This window comes from Thermobia domestica, chromosome 1 (assembly GCF_964235325.1).
Source record: "Thermobia domestica chromosome 1, izTheDome1.hap1.1, whole genome shotgun sequence".
In the NCBI taxonomy this organism is placed as follows: domain Eukaryota; kingdom Metazoa; phylum Arthropoda; class Insecta; order Zygentoma; family Lepismatidae; genus Thermobia; species Thermobia domestica.
Genome location: NC_137454.1, coordinates 298,512,281 through 298,526,099, shown reverse-complemented (window position 1 = coordinate 298,526,099; position 13,819 = coordinate 298,512,281). Strand labels below are relative to the sequence as shown.

The window sequence follows — 13,819 nt, the reverse complement described above, 5'->3', positions numbered from 1 at the left end:
GCATTGTGGGGATTATTGATATTTTTCCCGCCCCTATGATTCAAGATAGATGCTTGAAATTTTGTACAGACATTTAGTACATAGTTTTATTACATACACTGTGACTATGTACAGTAAATGCTATCATTGTTCGTACCTAATGTTACTCGCACAAGTTAGGACGATAATCTTAGTTTCTTCATTTATAAATAGAAACGTTTCTCCATCATAACTGAACTCAACTTCTCTTTCAATCATTTACTGAACAGCTTCTGTAATATTTCCCGGACAAACTGGTGTGAAGCTTTTCTTCGAATACAGTATATAGCTTCTCTATCCTTATTTGTTAATTCCTCTGTATTTTCTAAATTAGCTCAGTTCTAGTAATTTTATTCGGCCCTTGGTTCGGTATTCTCCTGCTCTTTTCTTATAGATTTATATAACAGAAGAGAAAATATTTTCCGTCTGATAACATTGCTTAATTTTTCTGTGCGTAATCCTGTACAAAATGACAGCTTGTTAATGGCTTATCAGATAGAACTGATAAAACTGGAAAAGTGTGCGCAATTTTATTGCAGCCCATTCCATCGCTATAAGTCTCGTTCCTATTATAAATAATCTGCTAACTAATAGATACACATACAAATGACAATTTTTCAGCATATTTTAATATACATTTTGAGATTCGATCGATTCTAGATGCGTTCGGCTCACCTGAAAATATCCATGCATTTTTCAAATTGCATTACATGCTTTCAGCTACTTCGTTCACTTGTACTTCAGTCAAAATATTTATTTATTTATTAAGATATGATTTCTATGAATTAATATATAATCGTAATTTATAAATAAATTTCCTTTTTCAGAACATTACTCAGGATGAGATAATACTGATAATTAAGGGTGTTCTTCTTAAGTTCATGCTACAGAAAACCACCAAACACAGAATGTCTTGTAACATTAAATATTAGATATGGTAAATCGAAACGCAAGCAAGATAAGGTAAGAATATTTTCTTACTCACGGGTATAGAACATTAGAAGTTACTTCAGGATTTTAGATGTAATAGCGTAAAATTGAATGGAGTCTTCAGTCTGTAGTTACAGAATTATGCTCATTAGGTTAAGAAAAATGGGTGATTAATGAAAGAAGTTGATAATAAAAGTGAAGCGGAGACAATGAGAAGTGTCTGAAGAATTCCAAGAGAAACCACGGACACAATGTTATTTATTACAAGCTAACGTCCCCTGGGTTTAAAGCAGAAACTCTTCGCCATCTTATACGTACGCGCTCTACTATTGAAATCAGTGGCTCCAAAGACAAAACATAGAAATTAGCTCTGAGAAACCACAATTTGTTAATGACCAAGGTTGGCTTAGTACATTCAGATTGCTCAATGTATTTGGACAGTTTTATTTATTGCATTTATTTTTTTTCAATTATACGTAGTAGGAAAGTAAGCATGTAGCTAGTTCGATTCATACGCTTAAGTATCTGTCTTAAGATTATTTTCGGTTTATTGACTCATGTTCTAACTAATTAATAAACTCTATGGGCTATGGAACTTGGGAGGTTCAATGCCACGTTCACAAAAGCTCTCTATTGTCTTCTATCCTTAGCCAACCTGATCCAGTTTCTAATTTTCGTACTTTTGTGAGATCCATCTTAATATTGTCCTCCCATCTGCCCCTAGATCTTCCTAATAATCGTTTCCCGATTTGATTTCCAGTTGAAAGTTTGAAAGCGTTCCTACTTTCTTCCATTCTGACTACATGACCTGCCCACCTGAGCCTTCTAGACTTGATGATCCTAACAATGTTTGGTAAACGGACTTTGTTCTAGTATTTTTATATATTACTTGAAAAATAACTTGTAGAACTGACATACAATGTTCTTGCATATAATGTTCTTGAGTATAAAGTACTACTAGGAATTGTTTCCGAAGCTCAACGTGGAATTTAGTTTTATAATTCCATTCAATTCCCTTCGTTCTTTTTTCTTTCCTTTTCTTTTCTTTTCTTCCATTCCCCTTCGTCTATTTGTCTTTTAAATCTTCTCTTGTTTCATCTTTCTTTGATTTCATTTCATTGCCTTTCTTTTATTTATTTACTTTCCTCCTGGTCTTTCTCTTTCGTTTTCACTTTGAAGAAGGTTAATGTAGTAGTCAAGAAGTTTTCACTGATGACAACGAACGACACTTAATTTAGATAACACAACATATTTATTCAACGTTAACAAAATATATACATAAGTGTTAGGGAGACATAGGTATCTGTCAGTTCCATGATCATTTATTTGCCCACAAACACGCATAAGCAAATTTCCAACACCTCAAAATACCTATTTGACTTCTTCTTGCATTCTCAGTCACTAATCTACAGTGACCAAATGTATGATTTTTAAAATTGATTTGTCTAAGAGCGGGATCACGACGCTCAATCTCTGTGCTTATCAAAAGTAAAACTTATTTTTCGCATGCGTTAAATATAGATGTATTATTTGTTTGTCCATGTGCCCCATGATTTTAAGAACTGATGTCGTAGTGCATGTACTTACTGCAAGCTTTGAAAAAATACTCTTCCAGTTACCCTCATGTTTTCCCTCTCTTGCATAATAATTTTAATATTAGGAAAGGATAATATAGCAGTTACAGTAACATTAGCGACACCAACCTAGATCGAAATGTAGGTAATGAAGTGAAGTAGAAGAAGTATGACCCAGAAGCTGTTGTGACCCATGACGAAACATCGTGTTTTCAGCGTTAAAGAAGTGCCAGAAATCGGTATGAAAGAGCCAAGAACCTCCAAAACCCGAGAAAGTTCGCCTGCAAAAGTCCCACATCAAGAAGATGCTCCTCACAATCTTTGATTCTATTAGTAGCATATATATAATTTCCTGATCTTTTATTCTCTTCAGTACTTCCATTCACGAAATTCAAATTAACCAAGTTTGATGTTGTTGTAAATATTGAAAGAGTTTCAACATCAAGGCATCAAGAATGTTCAGAGAGAGGTGTTTTGACAAGCTATACGAGCATCGCTTTCGTTGTGTTGAATCCCGAGAGATGCATTTTGGATAATATACACCAAAGTTCTATTGCGTATACGGTTCCAATTTTATCGTCCTAGTGCGGAAAATTATATGACGCTTCCGTCTAAATAAAATATCGGTAACTTATAAATATTCGTATTCCACATTAATCTCCGCGGTGGAGAAGGGATCACCTGTTCTGTTTTATTATTATTATTATTATTATTATTATTATTATTATTATTATTATTATTATTATTATTATTAATAATAATAATAATAATAATAATAATAATAATAATAATAATAAGTATTCTGCCTTTGGGTTGTCCTCGGATTAATTAGTTTTTTATTCTAAGTTTGGGCTAAGTAATGTTTCTTCCACGTTTCTCAATCTTCAGTTTTCTCTTTTAACTCCCAATATTTTCTTTTATTTTTCAAATCACCAATAAGCTGTTCTTCTTTCTACTTCTTGTTTTCATCCTATCTTTCCATCTATGGTGGTATGAAGAAGACAATTCCTTGGCAAGATGTGTCCAATCCAATTGGCCTTTTTACGAAGGATGCTAGCTAAAAGCATCATCATCTCTCCAATCCGTTTTAAAATATCTTCGTTTGTTTTTCTCTGTCCATTTTCCTCTGACATCACATTCTCGCCCAAATGCGACCCAGGGGTTAGACCAAATTCTGTAAAATGCATTGAGTGGTAAAAGCATCCAGAGCTTACCATATTACCTCGTACAATAGTGTAGTATTAAGTATAGTGTAGTATTGCGTATCTTTTCGGCAACTCAACATACATATTTTACATATGTTATTTCAATACATCAGCCCAATCGAAGTATATATTCTAGTCATTGTTCGTTTAGCATTGCCATATTACGAACCACAGCACTCAATGCACAGGGTAGCTCATAATTACATATATGACGTTTCAAAGACTGCGGTAAAGAAACTTGCAATGTAACTTGAACATAAAATTAAACATAAACGCATTACTCTCATATTTTCCTTAGAAGAATTTTAATCTCTGTTCTCCATGGCATGGTCCACCATCCAAATCGATACATACCTGGAGCAACGTTGTCATAAGTAGCTTGACTGACACACCCGTACTGGTATCTGTGGAACTCTTCTGTGATAGGTTCCTGTAGTTCAGCCAAATTGAGTATGTGATGTTGATATACTTTGTCCTTTAAAACACCCGTTAAGAAAAACATCAGTTGGCGCCAATTTGGAAGATCGAACTGGCCACTCCACAGTCCCACGTCGACTGGTCCAGCGGTTCGAGAATGTTTCATCCGTTCCACCATTCTGTCTGGCATACACTAACGGTTCTAAGTTCAGTGACCGTTATTCCCACTCTCAGGCTCGCAATGCTGCCATATCGAAACTTTTTGTCCAGAATTACAAATACTATAGTCAGTCAAATAGTCTATAATATACATAATTATGGGACACCCTAAAGGTTCAATAATAAGGCACGTAAAGAATAAACGTTAAAGCATCTGTGTCTATCGTATGAAATGTATGTTGAAGGTTCTCGTGGGCATGGACAGCGTATAACAGAAATTTTGAAGTTCGTGAACAAATGCGATAAATGTTTAAATGAAAGTGGTGATTACGTAGATAAATGAAGGGAACTTCAGGTATGTAACAGGATAGTTTCCTCCAATGAAGATTGTGCTTTTCATTATGTACAGGCCTAATTATGTATATTTAACTAAACCGTCTTCATTATCTGGATGACCCTCGTAAATTACACTCAATATTATTTTTTTCGAAATGCAGGTCCGAATGTGTTTTCCGGTTTCTTAAATGGTGAATACTAATATTAAGTCAATACAAAGTTGAATTGCTGAAAAGATCAGTTAGTTAATAAGGTTCGCCTCAGAACCTCGCCAAAAAGAAAACATCTGTCTGAATACGCTGAAGAACGAATGAAGAACGAAAAAAAAAAAAAAACAGCATCCACGATTTTCTCAGAGAATCAACCTCAAAAATCTACAAGAAAGTCATAAAATTGCAGAGGTGGATACAAGTCAAAACTTGTCCATCTCTGAAAGAGAAACAATACCATCTGGTTCTTTCTCTGCAAATACAGAAGCAGTTTCTATGTTTGAATCCATTGTAAAGAAGAGAAACTTCACTGAAAGCGAAAAATATTTCGTCCGCCATCTCATGGAAATATAATAGAAATTTCAACATTTTTCAAATTACAGGCTATTAATGATACTGTATTCAGGACAATCGGGAAAGGAGTTGTATTTTGTAATAATGATATTTCCTTTGTCAATATACTTGTAACATTTTAGTTGTTGACAAAAACAGCTCCCAACGAAATTAAATGAAATGACATCATTAAGTTTTACGTCCCACAAATATGTCGGCTAGGCTAAAGCAGACAAACGGTGATGATGAGAAATGAGTGAAATGAAGAAAGTGGGAGAAAACGGGAGAACTCACGCACACGGTGTTTGTCCACCATAAAGTTCACTTGGCGTGAGGGGGAATCTAACCAGGGACCCCACGCAATAGACGTGAACGCTCTACCACTGAGCCACCGCCGCCCCAGCTCCCAAAGATAGGAAGCCATCTTACAAATAATTTCAATTTTTGTTAATTCGCCTTCTTCAGCCTCTTTTCTTTCTTTCTTTCTTCCCACTTTCTTTCTTTTTTTAATTCCAGTGCCATGCCACTCTCTTAATTTTGTCTCTTTCTTAAAGTTTAGCCTCCTTTTCAGCACCAAGGCTATAAAAAAACGTGGACCTAGAATTTAAGGTAGAATTCAAACCATCGTAATGCATTCAATTCTCTCATACCAAGAATCGAATCTGAGACCTCGCTCACCAATGACACGCATATTAATCATTCAACTAGCGGGGAAAGTTTTTGATTTTTTTTAAAATTATTTCTTCTTTCGAGCTATAACACAATCTCAACATTTAATGCAGAGATCGGGGTAGTAGCACCCCAAACATTTTGGTTCTCTTGCTTGGTAATCAATACATTCTACGTAGAATAGGACAAAATTCACAATCGTTCACCATTAATGATCAAATCACTAGCAGATGAGTGAAGCTGCGAAAGGATTTTCTGGATTCTCAAAATTCAAAGTCTAAGACAATAAAACGTCAATGCCACAATTAAAATTTAAAGAGATACATTGGGTTATGAAGAACAATTTATTGTTTCTGGAATATTCTTCATGGTTCCATTTGAAAGTTACTCAACTCTTACGTCATACAAGAGCACATATTATTGTTATTTAGCCTTGCTCTTAGTTAAACTGATACATAAGTTAAATGAGTGTTTTCATTCCTGAGAATTTTTATCCTGATCCATAAAGTTTTTTTTTTTTTTTTTTTAAACTTCCAAACTATACTATGCATAAGTGTCTGAAGTCTTCTAGAACAGCTTCGTCCGTCTGTCGAGAGATATCAGGAGACACGGTAAAGGAAATCGAGTGGTTTTTTGCAATCCATTCAGCGTCCCAACAATAGGTTTCATCGCTTCCATTAGCACTCTATTCAAACCAGAAATGGTTCAAAATAATTTCAACTCTTATCATCATAAAATTTAGGGGGTAAGCGTGAGGAGGAACAGTGTCCCCCACTTCCAGAAAATATATGTGGCGTCCCCTCACTTTCTAAAAGAATTACAATGGGGAAAGATAGGCATGGGGGACGACGTACCGTCATGCGATCCCCTACCTTTTCAGATCCACTTTTGCCCCTGCATAGAACGAAAATTACAATAAAAAGTCTCAAGCAGTTTTCTGCAATCGTTTCTGGTCTCAAGAAAGCGTATATTCACAACCCACAAATCTCTACAGAAACCGTGAGTGGTTGAAATTTATTACCACATCCGGTTTCAATACTGATTTCGATAGAGCCAAAGCTCAGAGATATCGAGATACTTTTTTTTTTTTCAATCGATTCAGCTTCCCCAAAATAGGGTCCATCTTCTCTGTTAACTCTCTATACAAACCGAAAATGTTAACTATTTCCGGTTTCAACATTTATCGCCATAAAACGAAAATGGTAAGAGAGAGAGCGAGCTGTTTCTTGCAAACGGTTTAGCGCCTCATCACAAAATACCATCATTACCCGCACATTCATTCAAAACCGAATGTTGTTCAATTTAACTATTACTTCTGGTTTCGATACTGATTTCTATAGGAGGAAAACTTAAGAGATCAAGGTTTTTTTTTTTTTTTTTTTTAGTACAGGTAAATTCCGTTTCCCAAGAATAGGTTTCATTCCTTATGTACAGCCTCTATAAAATTCGGAAATGACTGAAATTGACCATTTCTGTTTTTGAACATTTATCGTCATAGAACAGAAACGATTATAGATAACGAGATTGGTTCTCTCCAACCAATACAGTGTCTGAAAAGTATGCTTCATGGTAACCATTAACACTCTATTACTTCCAGTTTAAAATTGATTTCCATAGAACCAAAACTATAAGAGATATGCAGAAGCTGTTTCTTGCAATTGATTCAGCGTCCTAAGATTAGGCTCTATATCCTCCCTTTCCCCTCTAATCAAACCGAGAATGGTTCAAATTAACGATTTTCGGTTTCAACGTTTATTGCCATAAGGAAATACAGTAAAAGATTGCTAGTAGATCTAATGGTTTTTACGGATTCAGCATCCGAGGGAAAGGTTTTATCTTTGATATTACCCCATTGCAACCAATAATTGTAGATCTACTACTACAACTTTGAGAATTGAATTCGGGTAGTTAGGAAGTCGACCGTAGTTTTACATTGTGAAATCAAAACCCACTTGTTTTGTCTTTTCGCAGTGACGTACGCAACAGGAGCTTCTACATTTAACCTCTCCCTCTGACCAAATTTTGACTAAATAATTAAAATATGTATATTAAAAACCTGAAACGGTATGATTTTGAGAGCGATGAAATTCTGCACATTTTAATTTTTTCTTAAGAAGACCACCGCTAATGAAATTCTTATTCGTCTCTTCGAACAATAATAATTCATACGACACGAAGAAAAATACTTTTCTTTTTTAAAAAAAAAGAAAGAAAATGAGCCCTTATATTTACTGAACACAATTTAGAAGTTTTGATAATAATTCATTATGCTATGGAAATCAGTATATTGAGAGCGAAAATATACTGAAAGAATTAGCTGTAATTAAACTAACAGTTTGTCTAATTTTAGATTAGTGATTAGTATTAGCTTAGTTTACTTTTGATTTTCTGAAAGTAACTTGTTTTGTTCATATACTGTGAGTTTTTTTTTTTTTTTTAAACACCCAGTTGGAGCGAATCTCAAGATTTGATCATCAAATGAGCTAACTTCGATTTGTGTTGGAAAATGTTAACTCCGCTTTATAACATCTGTTACAACGGAAGGTGATAACTGATTTTTTTTTGCACATGATGTATTTTCCTGATGTACTTTTCTTTCATTTAATAAAGTAATAGACATATGATTTGACTTCTTTATGTTGTAATGTTATTTGTCTATTGGTTGATTAGTTGATCGTTTTGAACTTAGTATGTCTTTCATCAGTGAAACTATGAAGTGGAGCTGTAGCTTAACATAGAATCCGAACCACATGATCTTCCACCAGGAATCCAGAGTCTTCCACGCAACAGACACGTACGCTTACTATACAGCCGATGAAGCTCATATTATTTGTCTATGTATTGGCGAATGCTGCTGTATATATGCCTTACATATAAATTCTTTTTCTCAGGAAACAGCCTTCCAGATGAAAGTTTAAAAAAGTACTACCTAGACCTTCGCAATTTCGACCTGTCTACCAATAGGAAAGAGTATTTCTCATATTTATGAATTACAACAGTATGCACAAAATATAAAAGTAGACTGCTTACACGTTGCCATTAAACAATTAAATACACTTGTCTCGAACATTTATGTAGATATTGGAATTTTCCCTCATAAACAACAGCATGTGCTTCTCCACGAGGATAATCAAGCAGCCGACACAAGCCACCTACGAAGGAGTACGAAAAAATACGAAGAAGGACACGGAGAACCACGAAGAACTCCGACAGTCCCTCCATGTGCTCTTCCACCAAAGGACGGCCATAAAAGAGCTTCCGAGAAACTTTACTAACATAGTGAGGATATACACGCAAAAAGAACCTGCACCCTTACTTAGATTGTTCTCAGAAGATCCTGCACAAGTGAGCAAACTGATAGCACACGGAATCACGATAGAAGAAGCACATCATAAAGTTGAAACTTCCAGAGCTCCACCACGACCTATGCCTTGTTACAGATGCTACCAATACGGACACCAGAAATTCCAGTGCAAAAACAAGAGAGTGTGCCATCGTTGTGGGAAGGAACACGAAGACATGTGTGAGAAACCAGTGATGCCCACCCCTCTCATGTCCATGATGCACCTCCCCCTCAATTGTCTATCCGTAGGTGTTCTTCCATGAAAAAAATATTTTCGATTAATTTTTACACCCCCTCAAACATATTTATATAGATTTTTAACTTCCCCAAACATTTCAATGACGCAGTTTGCGTCATAACCCCCCTTTGTGGGCACCCCTGGAGAAACCAATCAACAGCAACTTCTGTGCTACGTGCAGAAAAACAGGCCACAGAACAGGAAATTAGTAACTGCCCAAAAAGACTACGTTACACTCGATTCATCACTCCAAAAATAATCACAAACGTGCAACGTACTCACGAAGAAGAAACAGCATCACATCAAGAAGAAACTGATGATGCCCCTGCAAAGGACCAGATCAAGTAAGAAGAGAAAAGAAAAATCACCAAAGAAGAAGAAGAAGAAAAGCTGTACAAATCTCCAGCGGAAACGCTACAAAAATGGATCGATGACACCATGCATACTCTAACCAATAGAATCATTACATGGATAACATCAGTATTAGCAATAGCATTGGAACCGGCCACATTTTCGCCCATCCCAAGAGTTTTGTCCAATACATGGCTCAAGTAGAACCCTTATTGGCCAAACTTGATGACGTCACGAAGTTTCAAGTTCAACTTCCTATGGCTCAAGTATAACTCTTATTGACCAAACTCGATGACGTCACGAAGTATCAAGTTCAACTTGCTAATAAGCTTGTTGGATTCGTTTCTTTCGGTGCTTTTGTATTCGTTGGAATGTGTGTGTGTGTGTGTGTATGTGTAAGAGAGAAAGAGAGAGACAGAGAGATGGAATTATAAATACCTTTAAATATTAAATACTTTGTATTATAGTTATTCATTTACGTTCACTTTCTAGGCGTTACAAATATATTACACTCAAATAATCTTCGAATAAGTTGGAATTTTAAAATAAAAACAGTCCACAGGAATCTTTTACTATCTACAATTTTAACATTTTTGTTAAATCGTATGTTACTTGATGGTACACACATATTAATACACTATGCGATTCTATAAAGATCATTTACTTTGTAATGTAACACCTTGTTTTGTTTTCAAATTTCCATACAAAATTTGTGTTCCGGTCATTTGATGGTGCTAACTGAGAAGTCTTGGCCTCTGTTCCCTACAACGCCTCAGAAGAGCCAATGCAGAATTAAAAAAAAAAAAAAAAAAAAAAAAAAAAAAGATTCTGCAGCCACATGACGACCCAAACACTGATTAAGGATCAAGAAGATGGACAGATTTTCATGTGCATGTTTAAAAAATAAAGAGTCCCTTGCTACAAAACACACTTCTATTTACAGACATTTTAACTTTTTAACATATTATAGATAAATTATTTATAACACAGTAACAGATATTTTAGATGGATTTCTGCCACCCCTTCACCGTGTGATCTTGCCATGTGCAGCATGACCGATATAGTTTTTTCTGGCTTCCAGGTTTTTTGGCACTCTCTCAAATCAAAATAACTCTTCTCTAGCGCATTCCTATAATCTATTTTACCCTTCTTTTCGTCTATTTACACAATAAACAGATACGCGTGTATACGAGGGAAGTTCAATAGTTATTGTCCCCGGCATATTTAAAATACTTAAGCTGGGATAGCTGATGGGGGATATTGTAGCCTAATGTCTTAGCTACCTATATGCTAAATTTCAGAACCATAGCTGCTATATTAATATTCTTTTTTGTCGTTTCAAGTGTGAGAGGTGGCACCTAGCTTGAAAAATGGAGAAAACCGAACAACGAGCTGTCTTCAAGTACCTCCACAAAAAGGGGTTATGCCCAAAGGAGATTCATGAGGGAATGAACAGTGTGTTGGGTGATGGGGCTCCTTTCTACCAGGTGGTAAAGAACTGGTGTCACGACTTCCGTTGCGGCAGGGAAAACTGTCAACAGGGCCCTGGTGCTGGTCCCCCAACAACAGCATGCACATCAGAAAATATTGATGCTGTGCATTATATTATTATAGCAGACAGACGAATCACAGTGCAACAGTTAGCAGACATCATGCACATCTCTGTAGGCTCAGTGGAAACCATTGTGCATGAACACTTGGGATTCAGAAAAGTGTCAGCGTGATGGGTACCCAAAATGTTATCTCATGAAAATCAGAAAGACATAGTTTCATGTTCAAGGACTGGTTTGGAGGTTATGGGGGCAGACCTGACAGTTCTGTGATAGATTTGTGACAGTGTATGAGACGTGGCTCCACCACTATGATCCCAAGTCCAAACAACAGAGCATGGAGTGACGGCACAACAGTTCGCCTTCCCCACGCAAGTTCAAGGTACAAGCATCAGCACGCAAGGTTATGGCCACAATTTTTGGGGATGCGAAGGGCGTGCTCCTTATTGACTACCTGGAGGTTGGACACACTATCACGGGGGCCTATTATGCAGCCCTAATCCCTAAGTTACGCGAAGCAATCAAGGAAAAACGGCGCGGGATGTTGCAGCGAACAGTGCTGTTCCACCAAGATAATGGCCCGGCCCACAAAAGCCATCTTACTTGTGCCGCAATCCATGCTGCTGGTTTTGATGTGCTGAAACATTCTCCCTACTCACCCGACCTCGCCCCTAGTGCCTTTCATTTGTTCCCAAAGTTGAGGGAGCACCTAAAGGAGAAGAAGTTTCACTCAAATGCAGCTGTGGAGGAATGGCTCACGGCTCAGCCAGAGACTTCCTTTGAAACTGGTTAGTGTCTTTACAGCATTGGTGGAAGAAGAGCATTACTATGTGCAAGGGGCACTTCGTTACCTTGCTTTGATATTTCAGGTTATATATTTTAATATTAAATCTATCTATACATAATTAAGTTGTGTGTATTAATTAATAAGTCAGGCCTGACACGTATTTATCTAATGCATTTATCTGGTTTTATCTATTTAATAAGTATAGCATAATATATAAAATTACTATGTTTAATATATGCAAATGTATGTAAATATCAATTAGTGCATTATCCCAAATCATTTATATAAGCCAAATTTTTTTTAAGATTAAGATTCAGTTAGTTAGATCGAGTATTACTCTCGCTCCCATTTGATTATAGACCTGGTAGAGAGGCTAGGTTTTTGAAGATTTCACTTTTCTTTCATACTTTTCCAATAATTTTCCACTGCTGTAGAAGCTTCTAGAACCGTTAATACTTAAATTTTTTCTTCATTTTTTCTGTCCCCGGCAAAACATATAAAAAGGCGGATTTTTTTTATGGCTTTCGCTGTTTTAGCTAAGGAGGCCTGTAGAGCAGAGGGCTATGCTGGTGGCTGTTCAGTCCGAAGGGAATTAGCAAGAGAGCTTTTTCCTGGGAGTTTGTCCTTTAGATTAGTTACTGGTTGTCCAGTGGATATGTTAGTCCACGGCTTCCAGTCCCGCTAGAGAAAGTGGTCTCTGGCCGTAACTTAGGTGAATTCCAGAGTTAGGAATAGGAATTAAAGAATGAAGTAGGATTTTTGAGCTCTACGTCAGAGTAATGACTAAACTGGGCTCTAGTTACTGGTTAGAAGGAGTGAAAAGTAATTTGCTCTTGAGGTGACCCTAGAGAGAGAGTGAGCCCAGGGCACTTAGGTTTTGAAACTCTCCAGGTGCTGGAGGTTTTTCCCATTAAAATAGAATCCAAGTTGCGATTTGGTTTCGTTTCCCCGTACAGTCAGGCAATAGTGAGGCTTGGCTGGTGTTTTTTGTTTTCACACTGCGACTTTCGTGTTTGAAAGTATTAGAGTGTGTGTTCACCTCTTAACCTAGAGTCTTGAATGGAAGACGTAATATAGCTGGGCCATGAGTGACGGCTGCTTCTCCTAATTCCCTAAGTTACCTATCCTTAAGATTTTAGCTATTTTCCTTTTTCTGGATTTCTCAGAGTATTGAGAGTCCAAACCAGGTTTAGGCCGGACTGTTACTAAGTGAAGTTAAGCAGTCTTTGAAAGTAAGGAATATGGACCTAGAGTAGAGAGAGTACTAGTTTCCATATTACCGCAGTTCCCAAAGAATTATTAGAGAAGTCTTTTATTTTTATGTTTTTAGTGATATTTAAATTAGAGTTTGTGCTCCTTGAGCTCTCATGATGAGTTTTTGGGAAGTCGAGCAAAATATTAAGGATTAATTTTACAAGGGCGAAGTAACGTCCTTTGAATCTCAGATTTCTAGTCACTCGCCTTACCTAAATTAGAGAGACATTAAGCTTAATAAATCTAGTTATTCTCCGTAAATCTTTTGACTTGTTATTTTTAACTCAATCGTATTTTTGAACCTGTTACCTAGACAACAGCGAGCGGACGAATTATTTCTTTGGAATTTCTTTCTTTTTTGTTGTAAGGTAAAAATGGCAGACTCGTAAGAGTGGTGAGATAAAGAATATCGATTAGGAACATATTTTCAAATTGAGATAAAGCGA

General features: G+C 36.4%; 1 long non-coding RNA gene across 1 annotated transcript in view; it reads left to right on the top strand.

Moving 5' to 3' along the window:
- The window catches only part of LOC145667720 (uncharacterized), a 63,725-nt gene extending 55,246 nt beyond the window's left edge, over window positions 1-8,479 (top strand). The window contains exons 2-3 of the long non-coding RNA XR_014127908.1: window positions 846-981; window positions 8,299-8,479. This is a non-coding gene — a long non-coding RNA (uncharacterized LOC145667720). The remainder of the gene's footprint in view (window positions 1-845; window positions 982-8,298) is intronic.
- Window positions 8,480-13,819: the final 5,340 nt, after the last annotated feature.